The sequence below is a fragment of the Panthera onca genome, chromosome D1 (assembly GCF_046562875.1).
Source record: "Panthera onca isolate mPanOnc1 chromosome D1, mPanOnc1 haplotype 2, whole genome shotgun sequence".
Lineage (NCBI taxonomy): Eukaryota > Metazoa > Chordata > Mammalia > Carnivora > Felidae > Panthera > Panthera onca.
The window spans coordinates 114,645,364-114,669,600 of NC_138348.1; the positions used below are offsets into that span (position 1 = coordinate 114,645,364).

Below are 24,237 nucleotides of genomic sequence, written 5' to 3' on the forward strand. Positions count from 1 at the left end.
GAGAGCAAGGAGACCCAGACGGGGGTGGGGGTGACAGCCAGAACCAAGTGACATGAGGACAGCACAGGCCACAGTGATGTCAGCCGAGCACTCCGGGAGTCGGGTGGTGAGGACAGAGGCCAGCGGACTCAGCTGCGGGTATGTGTCCTCCACATCCTCTCCGTCTGGACCTCCGCCCAAGATGGCCTGGACCCCCTGCCCCCCAACCCCCAGGCACGTGGGACTTTCCCTTTGTGTGCAGAATCCATCCTGTGAAGGAGGAAGACAAGCCTTCTGGGAGAAGAATGGCAGTCCTGACAGATAGAATGAACTCCGAATTAGCCGAATATTTTCCTCAAAGGCACTTTAAAATAACAAAAGACCATTTTGGCCCGGAAGAGAGATTTGTTTCTAATCAGTGGCATTTCCATGCTCTGCCCCATCCCCTCCCCAGCCGTGGCTTCTGTGGTACCTCTGAGATCTAGGGGGCGAATTCTGCCACGTGAGCACCACCAGCATCAGTCAGGACTGTCAGGAGTGGAAAGTGGTCTCCCACGGGAGCGGCGGCTGTCAGATGACATGCACTTGCCTGCACATCAGCCTGCAGTGTCCTCCTTTTCCACAAGAAGGTCTCGAGGCGCGGTGTGCAGGAGCAGTGTGCTTGGTCCCTGCCAATCTGGTTTATACGTCATTTCTGCCTAAAAGACATCATCACACAAAACTGGTTACAATGGGGCAAGTTTTCAGTAGTGTGGGCACCACTTCTTTTTGTTGTTGTTTATTTACTTTTGAGAAAGAGAGAAAGAGCGCCAGCAGGGGAGGGGCAGAGAGAGAGGGAGACAGAATCTGAAGCAGGCTCCAGGCTCTGAGCTGTCAGCACAAAGCACGGCGCAGGACTTGAACTCATGAACTGGGAGGTCATGACCTCAGCCAAAGTCCCACGCTTAACCCACTGAGTCCCCCAGGGACCCTCTGTGGGTACCACTTCTGCCCCCTAGTTTCAGCCACGTTGGACGGCTCTGTCCCAGAAACGCCCCACATGATGCCTTCTCCAAGTCCCTTCCGCTCCATCTTTGCCCAAAGGCTGAGAAGCAAACCCGGCACTTTAAGTTTTTTCTAATTTTTATTTTGTGAGAGAGAGAGAGACAGACACACAGACAGACAGAAAGGGCGTAAGTAAGTGAGGGACAGAGAAAGAGAATCCCATCAGGAACAGAGGGAGGGAGGGAGAGAGGGAGAGAGGGAGAGAGAGAGAGAGAGAGAGGCGAGCGGGGCTCATCTGACTCGGGACTTGAACCCGCCAACCCAGAGATCATGACCTGAGCCGAACCAGAGGGTTAACGGCTGCCCCCACGTGCCCGCACTTAAAGGACATACTCGCGCACTGTCGCACTCGGAGTACTTGCCTGCCAGCGCGGACGTGGCTGCCCAGGGTGAGAACCCAGGGGCACGCCGGGTCCGGATGCGGGTGCAAGTCCTCCCCCGGCTCCGCACGGTGCCTGCCGGCTCGGCTCTCCGGGTCATAGGCGGGTCACGCGCCGGCCCGCACAGCCTGCTGGGAAGACTGGCGGCGGCAGGCATGCGCACTGCTTCGCCCTGGGGGGGGGGGAGGGGGTATAATCTCCCGCACAAATACCCAGCTTCGGTTGTCGCCGCAGGAAGGCCCTTGAGGGCCGGGGTCGTGTGTCCCTTCCCCTGCTTGTTCGCTGGCTCTGCGGAGCGTGTCACCCCCGAGCTTGGCCGCTGGCATCGCCCGCCCGAAGGCTTCGGGCCTCCCTGCGGCCGGGCTGCGTCCAGCTGCGCACGCGCAGGACTTACTTTCCGGAAGCTTCTGTGTTCCCTGAGGTAAAACCGGTCACTGCGAGGACTGCTTCCAGCGCTGACTCCCGGCCTCCTCTTGTGTCCCTATTTGAGGGGGCAGGTATAGGCCGTCATCATCTGACATAAACACCGCGCTTCACCCCGGCTCCCAACACACTCTCTCCTGCTTGGCTTCATTTTCCCTCGCGTCATGGGTTCTCTCATGGATCATATTTTTATTTGTAACTTCATCTCCTTCCACGGGAAGGTAAGTTCCATGTGGGTAAAGTCCTATTTAAGAATGAATACGTTAATGAAAAAGCAGTCATTAATGGCACGCGGGGCTCTTGGGGGACTCAGTTGAGCATCCGAGTCAATTTCAGCTCAGGCCACGATCTCATGGTTGGTGGGTTTGAGCCCCAAGTCGGGGTCTACGTGGAGCCTGCTTGGGATTCTCCCTCTCTGCCCCTTTTACCTACTCACAATCTCCCCTCCCCCCCCCCCCCGCCCTTTAAAATAAATAAATAAACAAATAAATAAGGCGTGAACTTATACCTGTATATCGAAAAATCATCTGGTATCAATATTTCTCTAGGTTGGTGGGAATATGGGTGTTATAAGGCTTTGTTTTCTAGCTTGTCTTTCCTAGCTTTCAAAATAATGTAACGTAGTTGTCTGTTAATTTTGCAAAATAAAAATTTTAAGCAAAAAAGAAAAGTCATCTGAATATATTAGCAACAGAAATGATGAGATATTTTAACATGCAACTTTATGCTATACGCTTCAAAGGTGCAACATATTTTCTAACTGAATTAATTCTAGTATTCTGTGAATTTGGACTGTGTCGGGGAGGCCATATGCATTATGGGCGTGTATTGAACCATTTTTGCTGAGTATATGGTGATCACGGGATTTCTGTTTGGAGCTCAGACACTGCTGCTGTAATTGTTGAAATCCATTATTAGTATCGTTTCCAGATTTCGCAGATAAAGTATATTTGAAATTTGAATTTCAGATAAACAACAAATATTTTCATGAGTATATCCCAAATATTGCATGGGTCATACTTATACAAAAAATATTCACTATTTCAAATTTGACTGGACATCTGTATTTTATCTGATGACGAAAATCACTGGCATGCATGTCCTGCCTGCCTGCCTCACAGTTCGGAATGTTGTCTACCTTTTGCGATCAAAGTCCGGCAACTCTAGCTGGGCCACCTCAGCCTGTGCTTTGCTGTTGATATATTTTACCACTAGAGGGATTATTTCCCCTTTGTTTTGGGCTATTTGTAGAAAGGTAAGAAAAGATAAGAAAGATGAAATGAGAGCCCTTTCTTTCCCCTGACTCCAGTAAAACAGAGGATCTGAACACTCATGCTTTGGCCAGAACTTCACTCTGTGAGGGAGCTTTGTATGATGAGCTGCTCCCTGTAGTGGAATCAGCCACCCGTTTCGGTCTTTAAGTTGACTCAGGAAGCAGCAGGTGGCCGGGAGCAGCGGGTGTCCACAGGGCTGCTCATGGGGGAACCTCTGTCGAGGGCTATGTTTGCTTCTCTGTTTAAATTATTCATTGGGCGGAGATAGTTTTGACATTTCCAGTGATCAGCATTACTGGGTTGAAGACTTGATTTTAAACCTGTGTGATTCATGTGGGCATCTAGCATCTAAACTCTTGGTTTTATATGGTTCAGGCCTTGGGTAATGTTGTCCACTGAGACCTGAGTAAAATAGTTTTTTGGCCATGAGCTACTTTATACAGTGGTGGCAATTGTTCTGTGTAAGAATGTACAAAAGTGTATAACTTTCTCTAAAAAGTTTAATTTCTTTTTTGCCTTAATATTCTTTACTTAGCAGACTGTATTTATACTCCCAATTTTAATCCCAGGCTAAAACACCATCAGTTGATGTGTGTGGGTTCCTTCATCTGACGAGGGGCCTTAGTTTACCCCCAGGACTTTAAGAGGCGGCTGCTGGATTAGAGCTGTGTGGCTCAGGAGGCAGAGTTGAAAATCTGTCAGTTATATGTATTGTTTTTTTGTTCTCCCATTTGGCCTATAAACTATGTCTAGTTTTGCTTTTCTAAAGATAAGTAGAGCTCTGTGAGGAAATTGCATTCTTAGAATTATCAGAGCAACGTGAAGAGCAAACATTTATAAAGAGAGTAAATATTAAAAGAACGGGCAGTGTGGTGTAGAGCTTAGATTAAATAGTATTTGGTTTGCTTTGTTCTCTTACCTTTCACATTTTGCTTACTCAGAGGCGCCGTATGAAACAGAAACATCCATTATTGTATACACTTTGGGTTAGCAAGAGAAAAAGTGTGCTACTTGAAGAATATAAGTGCTCAGCCTCTGTGTCCTCAAGGCTACTCCTCCCACCCCACTCAAATAGCAACAGTAATAGTAATAATAATCTTAGTTAATATTATTAATATTGATATTATTAATAGTTAATATTTTCAAGTAGTTACTATGTTCTAATCATTTTTATGCAACATTTTATTTATCCTTCCTATTTATGGAGAATTGCAATCGTGTTGTTAAACTTCTTTTACCAGATCATAAGGTACTTAAGGATGCTGACTGTCTTTGAATCCCTAGTACCTAGCTAGCATAGTGCCTGACTCAGTGTATTTCCACAGTAAGGGGAGAATAAATAAATAAGTAAATGAAAAGACTACATACTTATTTAAAATTACTAGGGGAGAATAATATTTACTGGGTAAGCCATAGTATTTAGTCAATTTTTAATCATATTTTAAAATTATTTATATATATTTTTTCTTTTAATATCGTATTTGATTCATATTAAAGAATAAATACAAAGGATAAAGCATGTGATTAACAGTTAATCACAATCAACAATCCAAATCAGGTCCTGTATCATTACCAATAACTCTTATGTACTTACATGTTCCTCCCTCATCCAGCCTCCTCTCCCCCCCATTGTGGGTAATGACTTCTGAAATTTTGGTTTATAATTCTATCACTTTCATTCCTTATATTTTTATTACATGCATATATGTGCTTAAATAATGTGCTGTTTAGCTTTATTTGTTTTTGAGCTTTATAAAATGTGGTATCATACTATATGAAGCCTGGAGAAATGTGGTGTTTTTCACTCAACATCATGCTTCTAAGATTCCCCTATGTTGTTACATGCAGCTGTAGTTCATTCACTCTTACTATTGTATACTATTCCATTGTGCAAATAAACCACAACTTACTTATTTCTTCTCCTATCAACAGACTTTTGGGGTTTGGTTTTTCACCATTTTGCTAGTAAGAAGAATACTATCAATGTTCTTGGACAAGTCTTCTTGCATATGTGCTAGAATTTCCTTCAGGCATATACCTATAATTAGAATTACTAGGATGAAATGTATGTGATTTTTCAACATTACAAGATAATACCAAATGCCTTAATAAGGTGATCACCTTATATCATTGGGTAAACCAGAACTAAAAATTCAAAATTAATCTAGTTCAAAGTTCTTACCTTGTTTTCTATTCTGAACTTTGTCCCAGAAACCGTATATATTGTTAAAGAGAAAACTTTCATTAAAAAATCTGTTACATTTCTATACACTAATAATGAAGCAGCAGAAAGGGAAATTAAGAAAATAATCTCTCTTACAGTTGCACCCAAACCAATAAAATATCTAGGAGTAAACTTAACCAAAGAAGTGAAAGACCTGTACTCTGAACACTACATAACACTTATGAAAGAAATTGAAAAGGACACAAAGAAATGTAAAGACTTTCCATGCTTATGGATTGAAAGAACAAATATTGTTAAACTGTCAATACTACCCAAAGTATTTTACAGATTTAATGCAATCTCTATCAAAATACCAATGGCATTTTTCACAAAGTAGAACAAAAGTCCTAAAATATGTATGGAGCCACAAGAGATCTCTGAATAGCCAAATCAAACTTGAAAAAGGAAAATAAAACTGGAGGTATAATTCCAGATTTCAGGTTGTATTGCAAAGCAGTCGTTATTAAAAGGGTATGGTAGTGGCATAAAAATACACAGATCCATGGTGGAACGGAAAACCCAGAAATGAACCCACAAGTATAATGGTCAGTTAGTTTCTGACAAAGGAGGAATGAATATCCAAAGGTAAAAAGACAGTTTCTTCAACAAATTGTGCTGGGAAACCTGGACAGCAATATGCAAAAGAATGAAACTGGACAACTTTCTTTAAAAAAAATTTTTTTTTAATGTTTATTTATTCTTGAAAGACAAAGACAGAGCATGAGCAGGGAGGGGTAGAGAGAGAGAGAAGGAGATACAGAATCTGAAGCAGGCTCCAGGCTCTGAGCTGTCAACACAGAGCCTGATGCGAGGCTTGAACCCACAAGCTGTGAGATCATGACCTGAGCTGAAATCGGGACGCTCAACCGACTGAGCCACCCATGCGCCCCTACTGGACAACTTTCTTACACTGTTTGCAAACATAAATTCAAAACGGATTATAGACCTAAATGTGAGACCTGAAGCCATAAAATTCCTAGCAGAGAGCATAGGCAGTAAACTCACTGACATCACTTGTAGCAACTTTTTTCCATATATGTCTCCTGAGGCAACGGAAATAAAAGTAAAAATAAACTATTGGGACTAACATCAAAATAAAAATCATCTGCACAGTGAAGGAAACAATTAACAAACTAAAAGGCAACGTACTGAATGGGAGAAGATATTTGCAAATGGTAAATTCTAAAAGGGTTAGTATGCATAATGTATAAAGATCTTACACAACTCAACACCCAAAAAGCAGATAATCCAATTAAAAATGGGCAGAAGACATGAACAGACATTTCTCCAAAGAAGACATCCAGATGGCCAACAAATACATGAAAAGATGCTCAACATCACTCATCATCAGGGATATGCAAATCAAAACCACAATGCGATATCACCTCACACCAGTCAGAATGGCTAAAATTCACAACACTGGAAACAACAGGTGTTGTCAAGGACGCGGAGAAAGGGGAGCCCTCTTGCATTGTTGGTGGAAATGCAAATTGGTACAGCCACTGTGGAAAACTGTATAGAGGTTTTGTAAAAAATTAAAAATAGAACCACCCTATGATCCAGGAATCACACTACTGGGTATTTACCTCACAAGTAAAAACACTGATTCAGAAGGATATATGCACTCCAGTGTTTATTGCAGCATTGTTTACAATAGCCAAATTATGGAAATAGCCCAGATGAATGGATAAAGAAGAAGTGGACAGGATATTATTCAGCCATAAAAAGAATGAAATCTTGCCATTAGCAATGACATGGATGTAGCTAAAGAGTATAATATAATGCTGAATGAAATAAGTCAGAGAAAGACAAATACTGTATGATCTCACTCACACGTGGAATTTGAGGAACAAAACAAATGAGCAAAGGAAAAACAGAGAGGGAGGCAAACCAAGAAATAGACTACAGAAATAGAAATAACTACAGAGAACACTATGATGATCACCAGGGGGTGGGAGGATGGGGGGATGGGGGGAATAGGTGATGGGGATTAAAGAATACACTTATGAAGAAAAACAAAACAAAACAAAACAAAAGACAACATTTTACTAATCTGAACTGAGTGTCCTGATGGTGGTATATGGTCTACAAAGGAAACTTACTAGGTAAGGTCATTGAGTGATAGCTTTGTAAACTAAAAGTCTAAACTCTGTGGTGGTTGCAAAAATACGGAATGTTATAATTAGAACAGTCCTGAAGACTCTTCAATTCCCAAGAGCTACTCATCATCTAAATCCCCTGAGAACAGAAGCATTATTCTGCAATAAAATGGCAACAGTATTTCCACTCCTGCTAATGTGAATGGCACCTTGATACACAGTAAACTGAATGTGTCTCCTTAGTTATTTCTAGGACTTCCCTCACCCATAATTTACTGTTCTCAAGATTGTGGACTAGTCTGTAGTTATAAAATTTTTTACTGTTTATTTTTGAGGGAGAGAGAGAGAGGCAGACTGCAAGCGGGGAAGTGACGGAGAGGGAGAGACAGAACCAGAAGTAGGCTCCAGGCTCCGAGCTGTTAGCACAGAACCTGACACAGGGCTTGAACCCACCAACTGTGATCATGACCTGTGCTGAAGTTGGACGCTTAACCAACTGAAACACCCAAGCACCCCAAACTAGTCTATAGTTATATTGTGAGAATTGGAAAAGAAATATCAGTTTAGTGAAATTGACTTCTAAAAGAATATCCACATACGCTCTGAGAAAAAAGTACTCATATAGTTAATCACACACATATGGTCATGTCTTTATCAGGCAACTGGACATACCTGCTGCATATTGGACATTTTTGACTAGAGAAGAATCTGTATATTAATCCAGTTTTCATCTGAACTAAAAGTACTATGATCCATTTGGTAGATTATTTCCCAATGGGTTCTAATTGTAATCCAGATTTTTAAATTGACTGTAGTGTTTAGATTCAGAAAAAAAATGACATGGTGTAAATATTACCAGAAAACAGATCTTCTATGTAAGAAACCATTAGCACTCTGTTTGTACACAGATATTACTCCCTCAAGTGTTGTGTCTGTGTTACTGAATTGATCGAATTATTGGTCTTTTGTTTGAAATTTGTCACTGAGTTTCATATTCTCATCATTTTTAAAAGTTAAGAGGGCTAAACAAATGACAACAAACCTATTCTGCAAAATAATTTTATTAAGCACTATATGTGTGTGTGTGTGTGTGTGTGTGTGTGTGTGTGTGTGTGTGTGTATACACACATACGTATATATACATATATAGTGCTATTGAGCACATACCAGTGTGCCATGTTATGCACCAGATATTATGGGTGCTAATGGCAGGGGATGCAGCTGGACCAATCCCTATGGAGCAGAGAGTGGAATTTATATTGTAATAAATAATGAATTCTATTAAATGCCAAGTGAAAACTGTAATAATTTGGGGAAGAGAGACTCATCTTTTGAACAACTTATTTGTCTGTATTTATAAATATTATAAATAGAAGCTCCAGAGAGTCCTTTCATTTTGTAGTTTCTTGTCATGAATAGCTAGATTTACTAATATTAATGTGTTCAGATGCCGATTTCTAATTAGTAGAAACATTTTTTTTTGGTTTGGCTCACACCTTATCTTTACTGTTTATGAAAGTGTCTAGCATGCAGTAACTGCCCAGTTACTATGCACTATCACCATTTAAAATAATAACTATAAAAAATATAAAATATATTAAACCAGTACAATGGTATTCAATATCTAGTGCCCAGAATTAATGGGAAAAATTAAACTATCTGAAAATATTGCTTAATAACCAAAATGTCTATCTAATAGAGTTTAATTTAATAATATCTTCATCATAGCCATACTCAAGGCATGCTCAATATTCCTAAAATAATCTTGCAAATGAGAATTATGAGAATCTAATGACATGAAAACTATGAGACACAAGATTCTTCACTTGAGTAGTTGTTGGGTTTTCCTTAAAACAGTTCCCTATATTTCCATAAACACACATACACACACACACACTAAATCTTTGACCCAGATTTGAAAATTTGAAACTCACTGACATATACAGCATGCCTAATTTATTATTAATTTCTTAAAAGAGCAAAATAGATGACAAACTAGATGATAAATCTAATTATCTCTTATTTTTCCTCCTCTCCCTTCTCCACCTCCTCCTCCTCCTCCTCCTTCTTTTTCTACTTCTTTCAAATGTTGGTTCCTATTTTTCTAGGGAAGTCATTAAGCCACAGATGAAATAGTCACTCATTCACAACATACAAATACTAGTAATCAGTGGAGATCATAACTCATGGTGAATCATGAAAATTACTGCCTATCATTTGTGAAGATCTTTGTAATTTGTAAAATGGTTTTTATATATATTATCTGACTCACCTCTTCCTATGTGCCTCTGTAACTATAAATTCATTCATGTGTAACAGATCAGGAAACTGAGATTCATTTCAGTTATGACTTTCCAGTATTTCATGATGAATAACTTGGTATCACCCTTTCATAGTTAACTTACCTTAATATTGTTTCTTCCATTATTTGTATATGTATATATATATTATTTACTTAGTTTAATGACAGTATACATAGAAGATACATAAAAGTTTATATCCTATTTACTTATTGCAACATATATTTATATTGCTACTTAGGCTTTTCAGTTATCCTAAATATATAATGTTTTATTGAGAAGATGTGAATCAGGTACTCCATTCAAAAATATTTTTTAAGTCCTTATAATTTGCTGTGCACTAGGTACTGAGAATGTAGCACTGAACTGGCATTTTGTTACCATCAGAAACTTTAAAGAAGTTTTTAGATGTTGTTTTCTAAATGTGATAAATATGAAGAAAAAACACTGAATGCACTATTCATAATAGTAAGCCTGGGGCGCCTGGGTGGCTCATTTGATTAGGTGGCTGACTCTTGGTATTGGTTCAGATCATGTTCTTGCGGTTTGTGAGTTCAAGCCCTGCATCAGGCTCTGTGTTGACAGTGTGGAGCCTGCTTGGGATTCTCTCTCTCTCTCTCTCTCTCTCTCTCTCTCTCTCTCCCTCTCCCTCCCCCTCTCCCCCTCTCCCCCTCTCCCCCTCTCCCCCTCTCCCCCTCCCTCTCCCTCTCTCCCTCCCCCTCCCCCTCCCCCCTCCGCTGTCTGCTGCTATCTCTCAAAATAAATTTTAAAAACTTAAAAAAACTGGACTTTTGCCCAAGATAATTAGTAAGGGAACTATTTTTTAAATGACTCGATATATAAATTGCTTCCAAATAGGTTGTAAAATTTACACAGTTACTGTGTATAATAATGCTTAATTTCTCCAAATTCTTACCATTTCACACATACACTCATGTATGTACAGTATTATATGTGCTAAATCAATTTTTGGTAAATTGATGTGATAAATGATAAGTAGTATCTTACTATTAATTTATTCAATTTTTAAAATTTTGATAACTAATGAAAATATTTCACTCTATACTTTTTTATAAATTTATTTTTTCTCATGTGTGAAACATCTGTTCATGTCTCAACCCATTTGCATTCTGAGGTATTACACTCTAAACAGAGGGGCCCCACTACATTTATGGAGAATCTATGTTTACTAATTTTACCACCTTTTCCACATCTTTAACTCACATATTAGCTATGCTTTAAATAAATAAATGTGCTAAATATTAAACGTGGCATAGAAATATCTGTTCAAATCACATATTCAAATGCATCTTAACATGTTGACCATTTGCCCTTTATTATTCCTTCTATTCAAGTGTTTATTAACTTCTCTTAGTCATTTCCTATTCCTTTTAGTGCAGCAGTTTAATTTTCTCCTTCAAGAATCTGTGTGTGTCTTGCTGAGGTTTTGTTGTTTTGCTGTTACTAATGGTCCCTTATGGGGACCTTATGGTCCCATAATGGTCCCTTATGGTTTCTGAGCAGCCAGGGACAACATGTGGGAGACAGAGCTGCCTGCATCTTTTCTAACTGGCCACCTTATTTCTAGTTGGTTTTTAGTTTGATCATTGGTGTTTTCAAAATAATATCATCAGAAATTAAGGGTTTTCTCCTACTTTTCAATATTTATAGATGCTATTTTACTTTCCTCGCGTATTTGCTTCAGATAGACAAGATTTTGAATAGTGTGCAACAGCTTGTGATAATCCAGTCTTCGTGATAAAAACAATTTGGAAAGATGAATTAAAACACAAATTTCAATACTAGATGGCTTCTGACCCAATGAGGGCTGTAAGGGGAAAAAATCCAGGTGAAGGGAGAGTCAGTGAACTGAGCTGATGTTCTTTCCTGAGTCACTTCATCCTCTGGGTTTGTGCTGACTGGTGGGATGGGGCAAGACACGGAACGCAGACTTTGCCTGGGAAGAGGAAGGCACTAGGTGCAGAGAAATCAGTGAATATTTTAGTTTAGATTTATGGGGCTGGAGAACAAAGTTGAAGACTGAGGGGCCACTAAGGCATAGCTGCTTTTTTGCCTAAAAACCTTTGCTGAATTTGAAATCGTATGTGGCAAGAAAAAACACGATGTATTTTCCTCTTGAGAGGTGTGGTCTATATTAACAAATGCTTTGAGAAGTCCCTCAGAAACAAGAGCTATTTAACTTTGCTATCCTGTAATTTTCCAAACTTACTTGCTTAAGGTGTTCTTTATTCATAACCAAAAACATTCTTATCAAACAGTTTGGGAAAATGCTGCATTAGAATATTATTCAGTACATGATGACAAATTCATATATGTGTCAACAGACCACAGCATCTCTGAATATAACTTCTAAGTTAAACTAAGTTATCAAGTTGTACATAAGTTTATTTTAACACTAGAGGAAGCACAAATAATTATGAGACTGAACTCACGACCGAAGCACAAATAATTAGATTCTCAAAAAATGCACTTTACTGAGTTTAATTTTGACAGTAAAATAAGTACATATTTATATTTGTAATGATATCGAAGAACAGTATTTGATGCTTTTACCCACATGATTTTAATTTGTATAAATTAAATTGATATGAATGAACTTCTTGGATAACACCCAGGGAAAAAAAGCTATTAAGAATCACACATTTATTCAGAATATTTGCACAAAATATTGTACAATTGCATGGAGTTAATTTAATCAATTATAATAAAATGAAATGTAGGTATATGAAAAAATATGAAGCAAAAACTAATGGTAGCAAAATAAATAGGAAATGAGTGAGATAAACTTGAAGTTAACTAATTTAAATAGAACCAAGCAATGTATTAAAATCAACTTTGGATCTATATGCCAATAATGAAGCAGCAGAAAGATGAATTAAGAAATAAGTCCCATTTACAATTGCATCAAAACCAATAAGATACCTAGGAATAAACCTAATCGAAGAGGTGAAAGATCTGTACTCGGAAAACTATAAAACACTGATGAAAGAAACTGAAGAGGACACAAAGAAATGGAAAGATATTCCATGCTTATGGATTGGAAGAACAAACATTATTGAAATGTCTGTACTACCCAAAGCAATCTATACATTTGATGTAATCCCTATCAAAATACCAACAGCATTTTTCACAGAGCTAGAACAATCCTAAAGTTTGTAGGGAACTACAAAGACCCCAAATAGCCAAAGCAATCTTGAAAAAGAAAAGCAAAGCTGGAGGTATCATCACAATTCCGGACTTCAAGTTATATTACAAAGCTGTAGTCATGAAGACAGTATGGCACTGGTACAAAAATAGACACATAAATCAATGAAACAGAATAGAAAACCTGAAATAAAGCACAATTATATGATCAATTAATCTTCAACAAAGCAGGAAAGAATCTCCAGTGGGAAAAAGACAGTCTTTTCAACAAATAGTGTTGGGAAACTGGACACCCATAGGCAAAAGAATGAAATGGACCACTTTCTTACAACGTACACAAAAATAAATTCAAAATGGATTAAAAACCTAAACATAAAACTTGAAATGTTAAAAATCCTAGAAGAGAACATAGGCGGTAAACCTCTTTGACTTCAGCCGTAGCATCTAGATATGTCTCCTGAGGTGAGGGAAATACAGGCAAAAATAAGCTATTGGGACTACAAAAAATACAAATCTTCTGCACAGTGAAGGAAACAATCTGAATAGAAAAAGATATTTGCAAATGACATATCTGATAAAGGGAAAGTATCCAAAATCTATAAAGAACTTATCAGACTTAGCACCCAAAAACAAAATAATGCAATTAAAAGTGCAGAAGACATGAATACATATTTTTCCAAAGAAGACATCCACATGACTAACAGACACATGAAAAGATCCTCAACATCATTCATCATCAGGGAAATATAAATTAAAACTACAATGGGATATCACCTCACACCTTCAGAATGGCAAAAATGAACAACACAAGAAACAACAGGTGTTGGTGAGGATGTGGAGGAAAAAAACCTCATCCACTGTTGATGGGAATGCCAACTAGTGCAGCCACCGTGGGAAATAGTATGGAGTTTTGTCAGAAAGTTTAAAGTAGAGCTACTCTACAATCCAGCAATCGTACTACTAGGTATTTACCCAGACAATGCAAAAATACAGATTTGAAGGGACACATGCACTCCAATGTGTATAGCAGTGCTATCAATAACAGCCAAATTATGGAAACAGCTTAAGTGTCCACCTACTGATGAATGGATAAAGGAGATGTGGTATATATATGATGGACTAATACCCAGCCATCGAAAAGGATGAAGTCTTGGCATTTGCAATGACATGGATGGAGCTAGAAAGTATTATGCTGAGCTAAATAACGCAGAGAAAGACAAATACTATATGATATCATTCATATGTGGAACTTAAGAAACAAAACGAACAAGCAAAGGGAATAAAAAAAGGGAGGACAAGCCAGGAAATACACTCTTGACTACAGAGAACACACTAATGGTCACCACAGGGAGGTGCACTTGGGATGGGCATTAAGGAGTGCACTTGTGATGAGCACCGGGTGATGTATGGAAGTGTTGAATCACTATATTGTACACCTGGAACTAATATTACACTGTATATTAATTAAATGGAATTTAAATAAAAACTAAAAAAACAGCTTTGGGGATACAAAGTAAATATACAAAAATAAATTGCATTTCTTATATACTAGCAAGGAACCATACAGAAAGGAAATTACAAAAACATTTTCATGCACAGTATCATCAGAAAGAATAAATTATTTAAGATAAATAAAAATAAATTATTTAGGATAAAAAAAGAAGTGGGTGACCTGTGTACTAAAAACTACAAAATATGGCTGAGAGAACTCAGGGCACATCTAATCACATTGGACTTTTTAAATAGAAATTTAGGAGGTGATCCTAAAAGTTATGTGGAAATTCAAAGAACTTATATTAGCCAGAACAATATAGAAAAGTAAAAAGTTGGAGGACTTATGCTCACCATACACTATACAATGTATGATGATATCAGTCATCAAGACTGTTGGTATTGATATCAGGATAGACATTTATGTCAATGGAATGGAAGAGAAAGTCCAGAACTAGCACTTATATTTATGGTTAGTTGATTTTCAACAAAGCTGTCAAGAAAATTCAATGGAAAGAGGATAGTCTTTTCAATGAATGTGACTTGAAAAATTGGGTATCTTGTGTTTAAAAAGAAAAAAAAACTAGCTTCTATTCTTACTTTATGCCCTATACAAAAATTAACTCCAAATTGATCATCGCCCAAAAGTAAAAATGAGAACAATAAAACTTCTAGAAGAAAACATAGGAGAAGTAAGGACACCTTGAGATAAGCAGAGATTTCTTAGGTATAACACCAAAAGCATGATACAAAAGGAAACAACCGATAAACTGGATCTTATCAAAGTGAAAACCTTACGGTCTTTAAGAGACAAAATTGGGGCTCCTGGGTGGCTCAGTCGGTTAAGCGGCCGACTTCGGCTCAGGTCATGATCTCGCGGTCCGTGAGTTTGAGCCCCACGTCAGGCTCTGTGCTGACAGCTCAGAGCCTGGAGCCTGTTTCGGATTCTGAGTCTCCCTCTCTCTCTGCCCCTCCCCTGTTCATGCTCTGTCTCTCTCTGTCTCAAAAATGAATAAACGGTAAAAAAAAAAAAAAAAAAAAAAAAAAAATTAAAGTTAAAAAAAAAGAGACAAAATTAAGAAAATGAAAAGAGAAGCTAAAAACTTGTTGAATATGTTTACAAATGGTGTAGTTGATAAAGGGTTTATATTCATCATACGTAAAGAATGCTTGCAATTGAATAACACACAATCTAAGTCAATTAGAAATTTGTATTAATTGGCAAAATATTTGAACAGCCATTTTACAAAGAAGACATACAAACTAATAAGCTCATTAAAAGATGTTAAATCTCATTAGCCATTGGAAAATGCAAATTAAGACTACAACAAGGTACAGCTTCACATCCACGGGAATGGTTACAATTATGCTGACCAAACTCACAGCTGGAGCCCTCATACAATCCTGAGGAATGGAATGGTACACCTGCTTTTGAAAACAGTCTGCAGTTTCTTTAAAAAGATAATTTTACTATATGATTTAGCAATTCTAATCCTAGGTATCTGCACAAAACAAATAAAAATACGTGCTCCCCCGCAAATAGTTATTTGCCAATATCTATAGCAGTACTGTTTACCATTGTCCCAAACTGGAAACACCCACATATCCATCAGCTGCTGAATGGCATGTGATGTAGCCATAAAGGGCATACTACTTAGCAGTAAAAAGGAACAAATTACTGATACCTGCTACCACATGGCAAAACCTCAAGAATACTATTGCTAATTGAAAAAGCCAGACAGAAAAGACTATATATTGTGTGATTCTATTTATGTCATATTTCCAGAAAAGTCACATCTATAAGCAATAGAAAGTGAATCAGTGGTTACCTACAAATGGGAGTAATGATTGGGAATGGGCACCTCGCAACACTGTGGAAGGGGGCCAGAGGGAGTGAGGAAATGTTCTGAGATCACTGGTGGTGTGGGTGCACAGCTTTGTGAATTTACTAAAAATTGCTGACCTCTACAATTGCAACAGATAAACTTATTGGTATGTAAGCTGCTCGATAAAGATGTTGAAACAACCACTACCACCACAAGAAAATAGACTGTAAGGCAAATATATTTTTGTAATAAAAACTGCAAATGTAAAGTATGAATCCTATAAATGGACTATTCAGTATTTCTGTAACCTTGGGCCAATCACTTCATCTGTTGGAAGCTCAGAGATCTTGTAGTTAAAAATTCTTATAAATGAAGAAACTAAATTTTAGTTTTATAGAGATCTGATGAAAACTCTCTATTCCATCCTGTTGGTCAATTTCTCTGTCCCTGTGCTGTTTTAACTACTATAGCGTTCAAAGTGAGTCCTGTAGCTTTTTGAGCAAATTCCAGCAGATTGCATATATATAGCAGGATACACGCTAAAAATTAAAAGCAGCTTTGGGGCACCTGGGTGGCTCAGCTGGTTAAACGTCTGACTCTTGGTTTCAGGTCACATCATGATCTTAGGGTTCGTGAGTTTGAGCTCCACATCCAGTGCTGACAGTGTGGATCCTGCTTGAGATTCTCTCTCTCTCCCTCTCTCTCTCCTCCTCCTCTGCCATGTGTAGTCACCCTGTCTCTGTCTGTTAAAAAAAAAATTTAAAAGCAGCTTAAACAACATACCCCTAAAAAATATATGCATGATAAAATGTTATTAAGAATAAAGACAAAGAATGAGTATCAGCCGTTTGGGGGAAGTGTTAAACTTGAGCGGGGAAGAGGTGGTATTCCTGGTGTTCATTACATCAATAAATAAATAAGCAAGCACATATACACAAAAAGAAACTAAGTTTCTTCTCTGAACTATAGCAAGTTGTGTAAAATGTTGTGGAGGTTATAATTTGTAAAGGAAATAAGCAACAGGCACAAATTATTTATAGCTGAATACTTACTAATGTTTAAGTATGGAAAATGATGGGTAGAATCTAGAGTTTACAAAGCACTTGCTATATTCTTAGATTCCTCTAATCACTAGAATGCAAGCAACCTACATACTAGAGTCTCAGCTTTCTTCGTACACAATTGGGATTCTAACACGTCAAGTGACTTCTCCAAAGTAATGCAACGAAAAAACAAGGAACTTGACTCAAACCCTCCCTGTAAGTTCCAGGTTCTTTTCACTGTCGCTGCCACCTCTCGAAATGCAGAGCGTGAAAGATGATTACACAGACATGTTATGTGAGAGTCAAAAACTGAAATGTTACAGTGGAATACACATCATTTTGGGCCCCCCTGCATGCAATACCTACACTGGTTCATACTTGAAGCATTCGGATGAGCTGAACCCGAGTGAAAATGTTTGTAACGGATTTTACTTGGAACGTGCTTTTCTGCCACTTCAGTTTTAAGTCTGAACTTTGCTATCAACAGAATGATCAGCTGCTTGATGACTGCCTTTCGATTGGCTCCTTATATAAAACATGAATTGGTGAAGGGGATATTTGGGGGCATTTTCCCCCCCAGGACATTTGGACTACTTTAGGGTGGGTGTTTTTCTTCCTCTGTTGGGAATAGGCAATTTGGCAGGATTCAGAGACCCTAACGGCAGCCCTGTGGGCCCTTGTGGTCAGTGGAGCTCTTGTGGTCAGTGGGCCCCCTGGTGGTTAGTGGGCTCCTGGTGGTCAGTGGGGCCCTTGCAGTCAGTGGGCCTATGAATGGAGGTCACTCCAGGCACTTGGCTTCCTTGCCAAGTTTATAATAATTGTTAATTTATGGAACATGTTCACACAAACTCTTCAATTATTCATACACCTTAGGGTAGGGTTGGGCAGGGAGTAAATGACAAAATAGATTTTTTCTTTGCAAGTTATGATTGAGAGACTTTTCTAGGTACCAGAGCAATTCAGAAATAGATCTGCATTCATAGTTCAGTTGTGTTAAATTATTTGACAATAAAATAGCTTCACACCAGATTTAACTTAGAGAAGGAGATGCATTTCCTAAAGTCTTAACAATGATTTTTAATACTGGATATATGAATTTATTGTATGTATTCAAGTTTATAAATGTGATTTTCTGCTTCTCTCCTTTGCAAAAAAAGTGATATGGCTAAATTTATACCCCTTTCATATATTCTCCCTGCAAAGCTACTTTTAATTGGATACTATATACCGTAAATGATTGAAATATATTGTTTTTCTATTGTTGTAAGCTTAGTGGTTACTTTATAAATGTTTATTAACAAGTAGTAGAATTGTTATTTCAGTGCAAATGACTTGAATTCATGTTCCACCCAAAAGTTCTCATTTACAAGTAAGGAAATTAAGTTTGAGAGGTTAAGAGATGTGCCCAATGCACAGAAGTCCATAGCTAGTGGGTGAGAGACAGGATTATAACTGAGGTCACAGACCCCATCCTGCGTTCTTCACACCCTAGCTTAATCCAGACTAAATATAAGACGTTCACAGCACAACGTGGTTGCTGTCCTATTATTCTGTCAGTATTGGTGAAAAACCTGGGCTGGGCATTCATAAACGAAAACACACATAGATTTTAAACATTTTATTTTAAATTAAAACCCTAAATGTGCATTTTTCACCAATCTTTTGATGTGGGAGCCAGATACGGGACTCTTGGTACAAGCTCATTAACTGGATTATTCACAATTTTTCTTGAATAAGTCATACCAATAAGACAGCATTTACTCTTCCAGCATCCATTTCTTTAGGGTGTTGGAGAACTTAAACACACAAAGTCATCTGAGTGCTGAATCTTTCCAGATTTTTCTCCTTCTCCCACCCCATTCTTTTAAATTGTCAGCCCCACACAGTAAGGCAAATTCTGCCTACCTCCCTTCCTCCCTCCTCCCTCCCTCCCTTCCTTCCTTCCTTCGACTGACTAGACTTGATGGAGTCCTTTCAAAACCTTCAGTTTGGTTCTTAAAAACAGCAGCTTTCTTTGTTTCCCTGCTCCCATTTCAACTATTTATATACTAGTTAATTAAATTACAGCATAGCAATAACAAGTGCAGCTGGCATGCACAAACTTGGGAAACAACGCTCAACCCTTGTAAACATGACTTAACTGTTGGGACCATTAATGCTGGAGCATCCTGGAGAGCTTCATGCTGACTCTGAGTGCTCAGTATGTGAAAGAACCAGGAGAATATGGAGCAAGGGAACCGAGACTCCCATTAAGAGCTTTTCCTGAACATTGTAATTATAGTGCCTATATCATGACTAAAATAGCTTATTTTTCTCCGATGGTAACATAACACGTTTTCTTAAATTCTAGTTAACATACAGTGCACTGTTGGCTTCAGAAGTAGAATTCAGTGATTCGTCATTCACATGCAACACCCAGTGCTCATCACAAGCGCCGTCCTTAATGCCCAACACCCATCTAAGTGCATCCCCCACCTTCCTCCCTCCATCAGCCTTCAGTTTGTTCTCCATATTTAAGAGCCTCCAGTGGTTTGTTTCCCTCTCCCTTTCCACCCCCTTCCTATATCATCTGTTTTGTTTCTTAAATTCCACATACGAGTGAAATGATATATTTGTCTTTCTCTGATTGACTTATTTTGCTTAGTATAATACATTCTTCTAGCTCCATCCACATCTAGTAAATGGCAGGATTTCATTCTTTTTGATGTCTGGGTAATATTCCATCAGATATATACCACATCTTCTTTATCCATTTATCAGTTGATGGACACTGGAGCTCTTTCCATACTTTGGCTATTGTCAATAGTGATGCTATCAATGTTGGGGGGGGGGTGCACATGCCCCTTTGTGTCTGCATTTTTGTATCCTTTGTAAAAATACCTAGTAGTGCAATTGCCAGATTGTAGGATGATTATATTTTTGATTTTTTGTGGAACCTCCATACTGTTCTCCAGAGTGGCTGTACCAGTTTGCATTCCCACCAACAATGCAAGAGGGCTCCCCTTTCTCCGCGTCCTTGTCAACATCTGTTGTTAACATCCTGAGATGTTAATTTTAGCCATTCTGACAGGTATGTGGTGGTATCTCATTGTGGTTCTAATTTGTATTTCCCTGATGATGAATAATGTTGAACTTCTTTTCATGTGTCAGCCATCTGGATGTCTTCTTTGGAGAAATGTCTGTTCATGTCTTCTGCCCATTTTTTCACTGGGTTGTTTGTTTTTTGGGTGTTGAGTTTGATAAGTTCTTTATATATTTTTGATACTAGCCTTTTATCAGATATGTCATTTGCAAATATCTTCTCCCATTCATCGGTTGCCTTTTAGTTTTGTTGGTTGTTTCCTTATCTCTGCAGAAGCTTTTTATCTTGATGAAGTCCCAACAGTTCATTTTTGCTTTTGTTTCCCTTGCCTTCAGCGTTGTGTCTAGTAAGAAGTTTCTCTGGCTGAGGTCAAAGAGGTTGCTGCCTGTGTCTCTTCTAGGATTTTGATGGTTTCCTGTCTCACAGTTAGGTCTTTCATCCATTTTGAATTAATTTTTGTGTATGGTGTAGGAAAGTGGTCCAGGTTCATTCTTCTGCATGTCTCCATCCTGTTTTCCCAACACCAGTTTTTGAAGATACTTTTTTTTCCCATTGGATATTCTTTCCTGCTGTGTCAAAGATTAGTTGACCAAATATTTGTGGGTCAATTTCTAGGTTTTCTGTTCTGTTCCATTGATCTGAGTGTCTGTTTTTGTGCCAGTACCATACTGTCTTGATGATTACAGCTTTGTAAATAGCTTGAAGTCTGAAATTGTGATGCCTCCAGTTTTGTTTTTCTTTTTCAGGATTCCTTTGGCTATTTGGGGTCTTTTGTGGTTCCATACAAATTTTAGGATTGTTCTAGCTCTGTGAAGAATACAGAACCTCTTTGATAGAGATTTCAGTAAATGTGTAGATTGCTTTGGGTAGGATAGATATTTTAACAATGGTTATTATTTCAGTCCATGAGCATGGAATGCTTTTCCATTTCTTTGTGTCTTTCTTAATTTCTCTCATAAGCCATCTATATTTTTCAGAATACAGATCTTTTACCTCTTTAATTAGGCTTATTTGTAGGTATTTTATTGTTTTTGGTGCAATTGCAAATGGGATCAATTCCTTGATTTCTTTTTCTGCTGCTATGTTATTGGTGTATAGAAATGCAACAGATTTCAGCTGGTTGATTTTATATCTCGCGACTTTGCTGAATTCATGTATTAGTTTTGGCAATTTTTTGGTGAAGTCTTTCAGGTTTTCTACATAGAGTATCATGTCATCTGCAAATAGTGAAAGTTTAACTTCTTCCTTGCTGATTTGCATGCCTTTTATTTCTTTTTGTTGTCTGATTGCTGAAGCACAGACTTCCGGTACTGTGTTAAATAGTAATGGTGAGAGTGGACATCCTGGTCATATTACTGACTGTAGGGGAAGGCTCTCAGTTTTCCTCATTGAGGATAATATTAACTGTGGGCCTTTCATATATGGCCTCTGTGATGGTGAGGTATGTCCCTTCTATCCCTACTTTTGTTAGGTCATGTTTTCAAAAATATGAAGAAAAGTAATGTTGCCACTCTGAGATTATATCATCATTAATAATTCGTTGTAGTTCCCTCCAGTCTTTTTGTGGTCATGTACATTTTTATTTATAGACTTGGGATCATATTGGACATATAATTTCATTTGTATTTTTTAATCATTGATTTATAGTATGGGTATTTCCTACATTAACCATTTTTCAAGATGTACATTTATAGTGATTTCATAGGATTTCAATAAATTTCCTACCTGATTGCATATTATAGTATGTTTAATTATTTCTAAGCCCTTCCTTCAGTAATTTTAAAGAAGTAATGCCAGAAGGAATAAAAACATGGACATTATAATCAAACCCACTAATTATAGAACATGGCACATAGTGTAAATGCCTAAGCACATAGTGTAAATGCCTAAAAGTACTAGTGACAAATATATATATACATATAAATATGAAATACAATAATATAAGTATAAAACATGTATATGTATAGTTTTTCCATCCATAACACTTTGGGTATTGATTGGATTTGCATTATTCCTTCCCCCTTCCCGGAGGATGGAAGTTCTAATCATGGCTTGGTCTTTCTGGTACTCAGCCTTCATTCTGAAGTCATCAGGTAGCCCAACGAGAGGCATCTTATTAGAAGAAAATCAATCCTATCACTCAGGAAATGTCAAGGGCTTCAGAGCTCTGTGGCAGGAACTGGGGGCAAGACCCACACACATATTTTCTGTTTTTTCCCACTCGCTAAGTCAACAAGTATGATTACTTTGATTGTGGAGCTAGCTAGCTGATGCCTTAGTTTTACTAGTGTCAGTAAGTACCTCTTGTGATTTTTTCCTCTCTAACAATGTCTTTGAGAATCATTCATTGCGTGTTCCTTGTGTCACTCAGCTCAGGTGTGTCATCCACCCACTTGTCCTAGCTGGGACCCTGCAGGAGAGACTGTACCTGTCATTACGTGATAGCATCTGAATGCAGTAGTGTTCTTTGTTGTTGTTGTCGTCGTCCTCTTTGGCTAATCTAGTTATTTGAACAGTATTACTGATTTGTCCCCTTATTTTCTTTGAGCTCATTCTTATCTTAACTGCTACAAAGATGAAACTTGAAAATCCTCTGTGACTGAAGTAATAAATAAATTGTCTGTGGTTAAATCCCCAAATGATTCTCATTGCTTCACTGAGGTTGATTTGGTTCTCTGCGTTTAAGTAAGAATCTCATTAACTTTTCAAATACACATCAAAGATGTATATCATGTCACACTATTTCAATTTTTAATATCTATTTTTTCATTGTTTGAGTGAAAATATGAACAACAGTGTCAAATAGTAAATAAAATCTTTTAAACAATTTTCTTTAGAGAATCCCCTTATTTCCATGTTTAAGACATTCAAACTCTTCTTCAACGTCACTACAGAGTCTAAAACACTGCTCTTAATTGTATTAATAGCGCTGAATAGTACTCCCTGATTTGTGAAGCGTCCCATTTACAATCTTGGTGACTAAATGTGGTAAACGAACAAGGCAATGAATCTCCAAAATGCTCAGTGCTGCTTTTCAAAAGTTTGCTACACATTCACATTGCTAAAGATCGCTGGTGCTCCATTGGTTTTTCTAATGTAAAGGCATTAAATATTTTTTTCTATGAAGTACTTATAAAGATTTTAAGCACCTAAATTTTGATGATTCTTTTTTATCTATTTCAAGTAATTTTGAAAATTAACATTACCTTGCAAACTCTTTATTCCTTTATAAAAGCTAATATGTGTGATTAAAAAAGCTTTATTATTACACATAATATGTTCATCCTGCTGCAAGGAAAATTCAGTTAATTGCAACACTCTCCTAGTTGCTTTTGGGAACTTTTGCTAAATCATTGATTCTTCTCGAAATGTTATATGGAGTAGATATTTCATTGAAATCTTCCTATCATTGCATTAGCAATCTCTCGTGAGGCTGTATGATTAGTTCTTCCTCAGAATCACATAGTTTACCTTCTCTGCAATCAATTGAGCCAGTGTGGAACTTCTCACATCCGTGGTGCCTGATCACTAAAAATCAAGAGTGCCCCTCCAATCTTTGTGATGTCCACAACCACTCACACATATTCACACATAATCATCTGCCCCCACCCCCGACAGGCAGCATCATTCCAACAGAGAATCAGTGGGCTGCAGTGACATCACCACAAGGGATTGGCTCACATGCTCACAGAGGCTGGGAAGTCCTACAATGTAGCATCTGCAAGTTCCAGAACCAAGAAAATGGGCCTGAAGACCAGGGCAGCCAAGGGCTGAGTCGCAGTCTGAGTCCAAAGGCCTGGAGATTGGGAATGCTGGAATCCCAGGACAATAGAAGATGGGTGTCTCAGCTTAAGCAGAGGAGCAAATATTTCCCGTCCCTGCCTTTTTGCTCTGTTTGGGGCCTCAG

The 24,237-nt window shown here is 38.1% G+C and overlaps 1 long non-coding RNA gene across 1 annotated transcript in view; it reads left to right on the plus strand.

The window, feature by feature from the left end:
• The first annotated feature begins 1,820 nt into the window (after positions 1 to 1,820).
• LOC132660754 (uncharacterized) overlaps positions 1,821 to 24,237 on the plus strand; it is a 71,860-nt gene continuing 49,443 nt past the window's right edge. The window contains exon 1 of the long non-coding RNA XR_013550327.2: positions 1,821 to 2,047. This is a non-coding gene — a long non-coding RNA (uncharacterized LOC132660754). The remainder of the gene's footprint in view (positions 2,048 to 24,237) is intronic.